The following is a 12,604-nucleotide window of genomic DNA, read 5'->3' on the forward strand; positions in this document are numbered from 1 at the left end:
ATGACCGGAGGAGTCTTCCACTTCGCTTATTCTATGTTCTCAGCCTCTGCGATATTTGTGTTGATTGTATTGATATCAGCGCATATGGCAGTCATTTCTAGCTGCATGGCATCGGTGTTTTGTTTAGTTGACTTTGCCAGATCATGAACATCTGCCAATTTTTTCAGTATCATTTCCATAGTACTGTTTATATCCATCTTGGATTTGATAGGAGAGTCTGGTGGGGGAGGTTCCGCCTTTTAGCATTTGTAGTGTGGTTTGGGATCTTTTTCTGCCATGTTAATTGAGGTTGTTGAGAAGCGATGAAATGCAGGAAACATAGGGAGTACTTTAAAGTGTGTCTTTTGGTGAAGCACTTTACTGCGATGGTAGCTCAGTAGATCAGTGATTCAGTAACAGGTTCCACAGGTTACTCATGGATTCCTCACAATTGTTGTTCAATGTAGTGCTCCTTTTTAGATGACTTAGTGAGCTGGTTTGAGCCGGTTTGATCTAGTCAAATCGTGCTTCCCTGGCTTGCGCTTGTAGGAGAGTAGGATCTGCTTACTATGGTTACCCCCACTTTTTGCTGGTGTTTCACTGTTTTCGACGTTAGTCTGGCTGGGGCCCTGCTGTCCAGGACCTCATCCTAGCTGCTTCCTCTCTAAATTGATTGCATGTACAATAGGCATACTCCAGTTTGGTTACTGGGGTACCCTTGTGAGTCCCTAGTATATGGTACACTAGGTACTACAGGCATAGGTACCCCAGAGGCCTACCAGGGGCTACAGCATGTATTATGCCACCCCTGGAAAGCCTTCCAAAATGACACCACAGGACTGCTACTGAAGCCTGGGTAAGGTGGTGCATGCACCCCTTACTAAGATATAGGTTACCTATATCTACCTTAAATCACTGCACATAGAAACCTATCAGTCACCCCTATGGCAAGCCTTATCAATCCTGAAGGCAGGGTACTTGGTTTTGTGTGAGAGGGTGCCCATGCATGAGCAGGACCCATCTGCAGCTTTCGAAATCTATTCTCTGAGGCTGTTCTGTGATGCAGCCAGACCATATACTCTTAAGTGCATTATAACCTTGCGGTAAATGCTAATTTTGGAATGGTTGCATGGAAACATGTCGTGTTTGGTGTCAAACACTTTGGAATCTGCCCCCCCCCCCCGCCAGTCCTGGCGGCGGGGTTAGAATTCCACCCTTCTAGAGGGAGAGACATGTACACACCGGTCTGCCCGGGAATAGTTTAAAAGAGCCCTGGCATCACAAAATTGATGCTGCAGACACAAGTCTGGCCTCCTGCTGCTGACCGAAACTCCGGCATAGGAGGCCTGGCCAATAGGGTTCCTGTCACAGGGAGGTGTAACCACCTCCCAGACAGGGTTTAGTGTATTGGGGCCGGGTGGGTGCACTCCATGAGTGCTTTGAAGTCTACACTGGGGGCACATTTGGTGTCCCTGTGCATAGCCCAGTTCAAACCGGTTGCAAGGGCTACCAGCCCCTGCTCTGGCGCAAAACTGGAAAAAGGAAATGGGTGAAGCCACCCCTCATGCCAGACCCTCCCATAGGTGGGTCCCCAGAGTATGTCCAACCCCTTTCTTAGGTATAAGAAAGGAACCCCTGGCAACAGGAGATTAGATTACACCTGGACGAAACTCTGAAACTGAATCCTGGAACTTTGACGCTCTACTAAGGACTAGAGGATGGAAGAATCTCCCTTGGGGTCAAGGAGTGACTCCCCTGCTTGGCAGGCACCAACGAAGCATTTGCCGGTATGCATCTCCGAAGCTCCCGCCGGACTCCAAAGTATTTGCAGCCCAGGAAGAGGATTTCCAGACTTCTCAGAGGCCGTCCTAAGTCCCCAGCAAAGCTGAGACCCGCAGCCCTCAAGAGTGACGTGGAACCGGAACTCCTGGACACCTGTCCACATTTGCTAGTGCATTAACTTCTCGACGTCTCTTGAAGTTGTGCTTTGGGTTACTTGTAGCCCAAGCCAGGAGCACCATTTGCACCGAAGATTGTGGGCCTACACGTCACGAGTGTTCCATGAGCACGCTTCTTGCATTTCCGCTCGAGGCTACTTCGCGATCCCTGGTCCTTCGACTGGTGGGTCCCTGTGAAGGCAACTCTTATTTTCCTTGGGCTTCCCTGGTTGCTCCAGATGTGCCCTGACTACCCCCGTGTGGTGAGTCCCTCAGACCTTGCTGGTCTACATCGAAGCATTTCTTTGATCCCTGCGTGGGTTGCTGTTGCCAAGGTTTGTTGGGTCCAATCCAGGCACTGACACCGCAGCACTCGACATCCTTCGTGGGACAGCTAGATTCCAGATACGGGTCATTGTCAACGCCTCCTGGTCCTCGTGGCTGAAGAGTCAAGCTTCACCTTCTTCACCTGAAACCACCCAACATCGGTGGGCATTCGACTATCGTGCCCCTGGTCACTGGCAAGTGACCCAAACTCTGTCCCCTCTGCTTTCAGGTTCTTCTAATCTCCGATCCAGGCTTGGATCACACTGGACACTTTCCTCTACGACGGCAGCAGCACTTTGCAGCAGATCGCCATTGGAAACGACGACGATTCCCGACACCAAAAGACACCTATGCACCCGGCTTTCCTGGGTGAGGTAACTCGAGTACTCGGGTGCTCCCATGGGTGATGCCTCTAAACCCCCTTAAGTCTAAAGGCGTTTGCTCAAAGTCCTCTCCTAAGTGTCCTTTATCTTAAAATTTCCAACCGCGACTTCTCCCATAGAAGCTAACGGCGTCTCGCGGCTGTGTTATCACACTGCATGCATCCTCCGTGGGTCCCCTGTGTCACTACCTTGGGTGGTTCCTTGTGGACCCAGCGACTCTACAGGCTCTAGGCCTTGTGTCTAGTCAAGTCATGGTTCTTATACCACTTTCTTAATATATGGTTTGGTACGCCCCTAGAGCTCAACGTATATTGTGCTAATTTACTGTGTGCTATTAAGTTTATCATATGTACTTTTGCCTCTAGCCTCATAAAGATACTAGTGGGATGTGTTTAGAATAAATACATATATTTTATATATATATACCTGGTGTTGTTCTCCTTTCATTTGGAAAATTCACAAGTAAAACAAGCTGCGTTACATTCCTCCAAGACTTAGCCTGAAGGCTGCTCTCCACAGCTACCACTAGGACAGCTTTCTATAAAGGTTGTCTTTGACCTACCATCAATAAGGGTTGTTTGGACTGGTGCAAGGTGCCCACTAGAATAGTGGACAGCATATGCCAGGCCAACTTTTCACAGCGCTGACAGCCACGTGTGACGTTCTTAACTGATTTATTCTATTTGTATTGTTCTTTCTAGTTTATGCTGGTCAAGCAGTTTATGTAGTACAACGTAGTAGAATACGCCCCACGTACGCTCGTTTGCTCCATTTGTGCTGTACTGCATGTTGTTTTCGTTCTGTTCCACGTAGTTCACAAGGATTGTTGGGCCCCACGCACCTTGCATCATGTACCACGCCTCCCGTGCCAGACCAACTCCACTCACACCACTGCCAGATAGCGAGGTGGCCAGATAGCGACTTTTCACAATATGGCCACAAGATAGGGGTGATTACAGAGTGGTGTATAGAGCGCAAAGACTACACCAGTATAGGCGGGTGATACGACTGGATCACTGGCAAGCCGATCTTATTCCTTTTTATGCAATATGATGGGTTTCACATTTCTAGACCCTCTCCACTCACGTTGTTGCCGATTCCCTAATTCCTTGGTAGGTAAGAGCTAATTCACTGGAGTGCACTCATGATGCATGCAGATTTAAGGCCTTCTTCATCCCCGATTACACCGCATGGGGATGATTAGAGACTCCTTGGTAGAGTTGCAGGCGCCATTTTAGAAACAGGCATTGCTGATAGCTCAGATTTGCAGAATTGGTAGAGTTCCCTGTGTGTGCTTTTCTTAAAGTGGTGTCAGCAGTGTATCAGCAGTGTCAGAGCGCAGCTGAGCAGAAGGCAGACCCATGTGGAGAGCGTGTCGGAGGATCGTACAGTTAGGAGACTGGCTGGAGGGCCGCCATTTTACGGTCAGGCAAATCGCTTCTGAAGTGAGAGTTATGCTGCAGTGTACCATCGGTTATTGGGAATTTGGCGATTGTATTGCGGGGGAGCGTACCTGATCGTAGGAAGCTGTAGACATCAGCGGGCAACCAATGGCATCCGTATCGGTAAGATTCCAGGGTTATGCGAACTTCAGCAGTGAGCTGCAGTGGTTGCCGCCATTTTGTTGAGGAGCTCAGCCGGGTGGTTTTTAACGTTTTAACACATCTTGCCTGCTTGTTTTCTTTTCTTTTTGGCTCTTCAGAGATGGTGCTTGGGAAGCAAAACCATAATCCAGGTCTCAGCGAGTCTTATATTGGATTTGTCACTCCGACAAATGCCACACAGTGCTCCGCTCTGGTCGGAAAGCGGGAATCAGGCAGCCATTAGCACTGCCGTCCAAACCACGCCCCACCACCCTCTTCTATTTCAATGGACAGTGTCTTTATGCAGCCACTCAGCAACTGTAACCAGAGCTTTAAATTTAGGTGGCCTCTTCAATCATGATTTCTTGTTTGACTGAGATTGAGTGCAGTAATCAGAGTGTGCAACTTAAGCTACACATGCTCAGCAGACATACATGTATGCTCGGCTTCAATCATAAGGTACACAGTATTTCTGGTTCTCTTACATTATAATTTATTCATTTTGCAATGCGGCAATTGTACTAACATATGTATCAACAGTTCGCATTGCAAAAACCCCTATCAGAGTGGGTCACAAAAATACATGCCTAATGAATATTAATTAGAGAAGTTGCTAATTGCGACTCCCTGTGATTCACTAAGAACAGAGAAATGGTGGCATGCAAGGGACAGCAGACTTGCATCCCTGAATTCACACTCCCAAACTCAAACCATTTTAGGTCAAGCCTACCAAACAGTACAGTTGCATTGTTCTGAAAGACAAGTTATGGGCATACCAAGAACATAGAGGGGCTTGAAGCTCACCCATTGCTTATCATTGGTTGGCTTTACTGTCTATCTCATTATTTTGCTTTCTTATTCAGTGGCTTGCCTTGTTCATGTTGTGTCTGTCCCCTCCACTGGAGCATTGCCAGTTTACTTGCGTCCTTCAACAGCACACTTTTAGGAAACTACATTTTTTTGTCTTAAACTTTCCATGAGAGTGTATGTACTTTCCAGCAGTCTCCCTAGTGTGCTGCTCTTCCGCCCCACATGCTCCGTGTTGCTCTTTATCTACTGCCTCACTTTCTCACCTGTGTGCTTCCCCCAGTGCCACATAGCTCTCTTCCTCACCCATTTGCTTTTCTCCCCCTACACACACACACATTCCCAGCATGTTGTTTCTGCCCACCCGTGTCCTTTGTGTTGCTTCTATCTCCCCACCCTTTGTTGCGTCCATCCCCACCAGATTTTCGGTGTTACTGCCGCCCCCCCATGTTGGTCCCCCCACAGGTGTTAGTACATTTTTCTTATATTTTTATTTACTGAGTCAACTTGTATCAGTAAATAAAAAGGGAAAAAAGTACCTGTATCATTTTGTTGGTGCATGCAGGTGTGGTGCACGCGCCTACAACAGGACTTGGCCTTCAATGTCATAAGTTTTTTTTCTATTCTTTTTTAGCCTTAGTGTACAGCACTGGGGATACTGCAGGGCATCACTAAAATCACTGCCAAAACCGATAGCTCCCAAAAACAACACCAGTGGGCTTTGCCCATGATTGTTTTCAAAGTAGCTGGCATTCCTTAAGGAAACAGGTTCTGGTTAAAAAAAAAAAAGTAAATGTTTGCAGTTTCAGACGACAATGCGGTAGACGAACTGTCACAAAAAAGTTCCTCAATGGACCAACACTTGGTCAGTGGTGTAGGCTAGCTCACTTTACGTGAGAAGCAATAAAAAACAGAGGGAAGAGGGGTGTGAAGAAAGGAGGGGGAAGAAGGGGGGCCTCTCTAGTGAAAGGTTGTACCTAACTCAACCATGAATGTGGGGGAGAAACACTTTTTGTTTTAGTTACCCTCACACACCCTAGTGGTGTCATGCTTCATCATCGGGTCACCCCGACTCCTAAAAGTCGGGGTGGGCTTAACCACAGTGTTGGGAGCTCTTTAGATAAATGAAGATCAGGGGGGTTAAAGATTAAAAAAACTCAGGCAGACCCCTGGTTTCCCTTTATTCTTCGGTCTGTCTGGGTTAATAAAAATCTTAAAAAACGGGTCCGTAGGAGTGTTATGGTCCTAAGACCATGGTGCCGACATGTTTCAGTCCTGGGGTGCCATAAAGGTCCTGGACTTTCTTCAGGGCAAGGAAATACCCCCTCTGTGAGAATTGTTGGGAAGGGAAGACCCTATCCTATCCGTGAAGAGAGGGCAGAGTAGCTGCTCCTCGTCGGTGTATGGCAGACAACGATTGTGTATTCCTCCATCCAATTAGGGGAGGCTGTAAGTATCACACAGGACCGGTAGATGCTGTGGGTGGTCTTGTTTCAAAGGTCTCACCCCGCTCATCATACCTAATGCAGACCCGATCCTCGGCTTTCGAAAGTCCTTCTTCTCCCCCCTTTTTTAACACCCCTGTTCCCTCCGTTTTTTATTGCTTCTTAAGTAAAGTGAGCTAGCCTACACCACTGACCACGTGTTGATCTATTGGCGTACTTTTTTGTGACAGTTCTACTACCCAGGGAGGACGTACTCCGTTGAGAAACCTCTCAAACCCTCGAGGTACGGGATACTTCCCAATACCTTGTTTTGTTGATATAATGCGGTAGACAAACCAGTCTGCCCAACTCGATTTAACATTGGAAACCCAGCCATGTGGGATAGCTTCCTCCTCAGACTACACCCTATCTTTGATGTCAGTATCTAATCAGTTGCTAGCGACGGCAATTGCAGTCACAAACCAATGATAATTGGCATTGTGAATCGCAGTTAGGAAGGAATGCTCCTTTAATGTTCTTTGCTAACTGTGATTCAGAATGATTTATAAAACCCTTGTGAATTGAATAGGCTTTTTTTCTGGCTATTAAAGGGGATTTTGTATGTAGCAGAAACCTTGTGATTTTGTGAATCATAGGTTTTGTGACTACAAAGATCCTTTTCTACATGTGGCCATAACTCCTTATCATATATGTCTGAAAGCTTCAATATCTGAAGGCTGATATCACTCAGCTTTCCCTGTTAGAGTTTGAAAAAGTTTCATTTCCTGCCCAGAACACTAAGGCCCCTGCGGCCCAATGGCTGGAACTAAAAACAAGTATTACATTTGTTCTTAAATACAGCTGCATCTATCTAGAAATCCTGAATGCAGATAATATCAGATTGATAAATATCCGCTTGCCTTTCCTCTTCACCCATCTTATTTTTAGCTCTACTTTGTTACATTGAGTTAATCCAATTCAAGCTTCCCCCTTGGTAGGTGAGGTTCTAGTTTGGATAACTGGGGCCCAATATCAGTCAATAAATCCACTTTAACTAACTCACCAATGCATTCTGTAGTCTCTTCCTTCATACCATCAGCCCCATTGCTTGGTACTAGAGGAGTGGGTAGGGGCACAAAGTTGACTTGTCATTTTTTAGCTTACCAAGGTAGTTATGTTGGTGATCAGGATTAATCTTAGCCTGTACATTCATCCAGCCTACAAGAACTGTAAGACTGTGTAAAGAGATGTTAGAATAATTTGAAGGTGTTGCATAAATTATAAATTTAAGGCAGGTGCCCCCAAGCAGTCGATCATGAGCTAACAGTAGCACAAAGAAACCTTTAAACTAGCTCAAAGTCTTGAATTCAGTTTTTCTCCTCAAACTTTCTTTATTAGTTTTCAAAGGCACAGAATAAATCATGACAATGTTATTATCACAAATGGCCGTCAATAGAGTCAAAAAGCTAATAATAGGTTTAGTTTGGAAAAAGTAAGTGACGGCCACATTTTGATACATAAGTCAAATAAGAATAAGTAACGTGACATACATCATCAGTGAATGAAGGCATGTATGACCATCACAGCGCCTATTAACTTTATATCAAGAACACTGTTAACAAAATGCAGAAATATAAGATAAAACATTGCAAAATGCATGATTAGATCATGTAAGATGATTAGCTGCTGGAGGGGTTCTTACCAGGGGGGTAGGGGCACGATCCCAGTGTACATCTAGGAGTGGCTCTGGATACTTATCGGATTGAGAGGTACTATGGCTGGAATAGGTGGAGTGCCCTTGTGCGAGTGGGACTGGATAGAAGCGGGAGATCCCCCCCAAAAATTATACATGTGGTCCTCAAATATAATCAAAACTTTTCCGGCTGTCAGAAAGAATGTCAACTATACGCTCCATCGTGAGGGCCTGCCAGAAGCAGGCATGCCATTGGTATTTGAGGAAGTGATCCCTGAAGCCAGTGAAGGCAAATTCTGGAGTGCAGGGAACTGGGTAACCTGAGATGTCTTTTATCTGAGCTTGAACTTCGGCCCAGTAAGGCCGTATGGTTCGACAGTCCCACCAAATATGTTGAAAATCACTCAGTAGCCCGCATCCCCTCCAGCAAAGATCTGATGTGTTAGGAAATATTTTCTGGAGTTTTGCCAGGTGAAGATATCAATCCTAAAGGTTAAATCTGGTGATGTCATCCCTAAGTGTGCGCCATTGCTCTCACGCTATCACTGGATAGATTTTCCCTGTTTATTCTCCCAGAGTGTAATGTAGCGGGGAATGGAGGTGTGGGTGGTGGACATCAGCAGCGAATATAGAAAGGACATGCATCCACGGGTCTTCTCTGCTCTTCACGAAAACTGCTTTAAACTTTTTTTTTTATTAGAAATTTTTTATTGGTATACAAAAGAAGGTCGTACAAAAATATATATATACAGATATAGGTACACAGTTGGCGGTCATATATATCTATTGTTCTCCCTCCACTGGAGAAGAAAAGAGAAAAGAGAAAAGAGGGGGGGGGGGGTGCGCACGTAGTTGTCCTTGATTGTCCTTTATTGGGTCGTTCTCAGGAGCTCATCAAGCGGGTCCCACATGTGCAGCTTGGCTGTGTGTTCTTTCGAGAAGGTGCCTGTAATGTTGTCTGCTCCCCTCAGGAAAGTAATCCAGTTGATCCATGTTTTAAAGCTTGCTTTGGCTGTGTTTTTCCAGTTCGTTAGGATCATTTTGAGGGCCGCTGTGAGAAGTAGGTCTAGGAGTTCTCTTTCTTCTTTACTTTTTAGGTTCGCTGTTAGGTGCTCAGTCGCCAGGCTGACGAAGCTGATCTCCAGATTCGTTTTGAGCATATCGTTCAGGAAAGTGTTGATTTGAGCCCAGAACTTCCTGACTTTCACGCAGGTGAAGATAAGGTGTTCGAGGGTCCCTTCTTCTTTCTGACAGTTCCAGCATTTGTCTGAGTCTGCTATGCCGACCTTGTGGAGTTTGGATGGCGTCCAGTATGCGTTGTGGAGCAGCCAGTATGTATACTCTGGTTTCTCTTCAAACCGAATAAATCTTTCGCCTTTTAACTGCTTTAAACTTTAAAGAGAGCTGGTCTCTGGTGGCCGCTGATCCTAAAGCTGGTTGTAATACCCAGTGTTTCAGTTGGGTGTAGTGATACATTTCTGATGCAAGTAAATTAAAATCACGACAGTGGTTCTCAAATGTCAGTATGTCCCATTCATCAAATAGGTCTGAAACAGTGAGGCACTTGCCCTCCTACCATAAATCAAAAAGGCTCGACAGCAGAGTCTTCTGGAAGGGTGCATTATTGTGGATAGGAGTGTAGGGAGAGGGGAAAGTCGTCAACCCATCTGAACGAGTTACACTATCTCAAACTCCTAGCGTGGTGCAGGTGAGGTGCTTAAGTAGACATTTTGCAGGCAATCATGTTTGGGTTTCCACAGGATGTCCCAGATCATCCTACCCACCGGCGCTCTGCCCATATGGAGCCAATGTTTGTCAGATTCCTTAAGGGACCATTCAGATATGTCTTGTAGTTTAGCCAAGTTATAGTAAGATAACAAGTCCGGCAGGGTTAAACCCCCTGCATCCCTTGGGAGTGTCAACAATTTGTGTGGGAGATGGGCCCGGCGATGTTGCCAAATAAACTTTGTGATCATCGAGCGAGTATATGAGAAGAAATCTCTATCCACTTCAATAGAGAGCCCCTGAAAGAGTTATAAGATGCGCGGTAGAACAGTCATTTTCACTGCATTCATGCATCTGAGCCAATTCAAATATAGAGGGGTCCAGCATTTTAAGTCTGCTTGTAATTGCCGTAGTAAGGGAGGAAAGTTTGCTTTATATAGATCCGTCACTTTGGGGGTGATCTTAATCCCTAAATAAGTCCTCTCTTTTTTCACCCATAGGAAGGGAGGGGTGTCCGCTATCACTTCCATTTCTAATGGTGGAAGGGTTAGCTTAAGCAAGAAGGATTTTTAGAGATTAATACAAAATCCAGCTATGAAGCCATAGCGCTGGTGTTCAGCTTGTAGGGCTGGGAGCGATGTCTGGTGACATGGTCTGCCAAAAAAGACCTTTTATGTTCAACTGAGCTGAAGGAGAGGCCATGAATAGAGGGTGTAGCTTATATATTTGCATCTAGGGATTATATCCTGAGGGCAAAGAGTAGAGAGGAGCGGGGGCCATCCCTGTCTTGTACTCCGAGTTAATTCATGCATAATTGGCCTGTATCATAGCGATACATCGGTCTCCAAACACAAACCCATACAGTGTGTGGGAAAGGTTTTCTCTACATCTAGCACCAGTAGGATTGTCAGGATATTCTTTTTAGTAGCTATTTCAACCATGTGGACCACCCGTCTTAAATTGTCATGGGTCTGCCTCCCCTTAATGAAGCCAGATTATGTCTGGGTGTATCTTGAATTCATTTTTAAATAAGCACAGGTTCACATTTTTCTTTTAGCTTAAGGGAAGGCTGTGTACTTTACAATATCATCAGGCTGCAGGTAGCAGAGTATGATAATGAGCAGTGTTCAGTCAGATTTATGGCCAGGCTCGGTCACAGAGGGGAAGAACTGAAGCACTGAAGTATTTAACTCTTAAATAAAAGTCCTTGTCCACTCAATATTGTAGCATGAGGACAAAATGATGTTAATGAATGCTTTTAAATGAGAGAAAATTAAAATGAAGAGTTAACTTAATGAATAACTTTTCATTTTTATGTTCTCCCATTTCAATGTGTTTCATTTTAAAGCAGAAAGCCTGTTGCTCCCAGTGGCCAGTAAATGCTGTGCCATACTTATAACTGAAAAATAGTCATTTTTGTTCAAATGGGAGAAATTCAAAGGGAAGAAAACCTTTCTATGAAACATTAAGGATTAATGTCTTTCTCCATTTTTAATTGAGCCAATTACATCTTAGGGCCAGATTTCGATCTCGTGCGGAAGGGCTGCAAATCTGATTTGGTTTTACCGAAATCGATCCGGAGCCCTTGTTTCCGACCTACTCCTTCCCAATTCCGAATGACAAAGTACGATGCCTGGAACCCCTTAGTGCTGACTGAATCGGTTCCAGAAGGCATATGGAGAGATAGAGCCCTCTGGGGCCGAATCGTACAGCTCTTGGAAAAGGTTTTCCACGCGAGCAAGTACGATTAATGATTTGGACAGTCTTTACGACTCATTTTGCCTGGATCGAAAAGGCTGCCGGAATCGGTCTTTGGGGGCCCAAAGCAGGCCTCCCCTTCACCCGGAGCCCTCCGAATCGGGCCCGTGGGTGTACCCCTCGGTCTCTCCTTTCAGGCCATGCACAGTGTGGCAGGCACCAAGGGGTGCCCGCCACAGGGTGCACTATGATCCCCAACCACCTGGGAATCTGTGTACACGTTCAGTACACAGGCTCCCATTGAAGTGAATGAGAGTCCAACTGAAACGTATCCGGATGCATTCAAATGCATCATACTTGTTCGGTCGGACTCCCCTGTCACGAGTTGTATGGGAAGCATTGCGGACATGAGTCATTCGCTTTGCTTTCCGCACAAGATCTGAATCTGGCCCTTATTGTTTTATGAAACATGTTTATCCACTCAAACTTCCCCCCATTTAAACAAAAATATTTTTGTATTATAAAAATGGCACCATGTCTACAGGCCACTGGGAGCAAGAGGCTTGGTGTTTGTAAATGGGACATTTGTAAATGGGACCACATGTAAATGATGAGTTTTATGGAATCCATCCAAACAAAGTTAACTCTTCAGTTTAATTTTCTTGATACAGTGCCATATTTATAAGTGAAAATTCGAGCCATTATTTTAAGTTGGTGAAATTTCGACCACTCGCAAACACCTATATGTTCAATGTTAAGTGTTTAATGTCAGATGCAGAAACGTGGGGCAGTCACAAGTGTAAATCGCGTATCCCTACTGACACGCCCGTGTAACCTCCCATTCGTTATATGTCACAACGTTTTATATTTTTGTAATCTGTAAAATACCAATAAAAATATTTATTTTTTAAAAAGTGAAGAAAGATGTTCCATATTCAGATTTTTTTTTGCAGATCATTAATCACTAAATTTCTCCCATATGTGTTATACATGTAATGGTAATGGTGCCACATAAGTTGAAAGGTATGTCATGTGCCACAAGTACATA

At 45.1% G+C, this 12,604-nt stretch overlaps 1 protein-coding gene across 3 annotated transcripts in view; it reads left to right on the plus strand.

Annotated features, from left to right (window-relative positions):
* The window catches only part of CDK19 (cyclin dependent kinase 19), a 1,513,666-nt gene that overhangs the window by 1,012,324 nt on the left and 488,738 nt on the right, over positions 1–12,604 (plus strand). The gene's annotated exons all lie outside the window — the stretch shown is intronic.

Source organism: Lissotriton helveticus, chromosome 6 (genome assembly GCF_964261635.1).
Source record: "Lissotriton helveticus chromosome 6, aLisHel1.1, whole genome shotgun sequence".
Classification (NCBI taxonomy): Eukaryota; Metazoa; Chordata; class Amphibia; order Caudata; family Salamandridae; genus Lissotriton; species Lissotriton helveticus.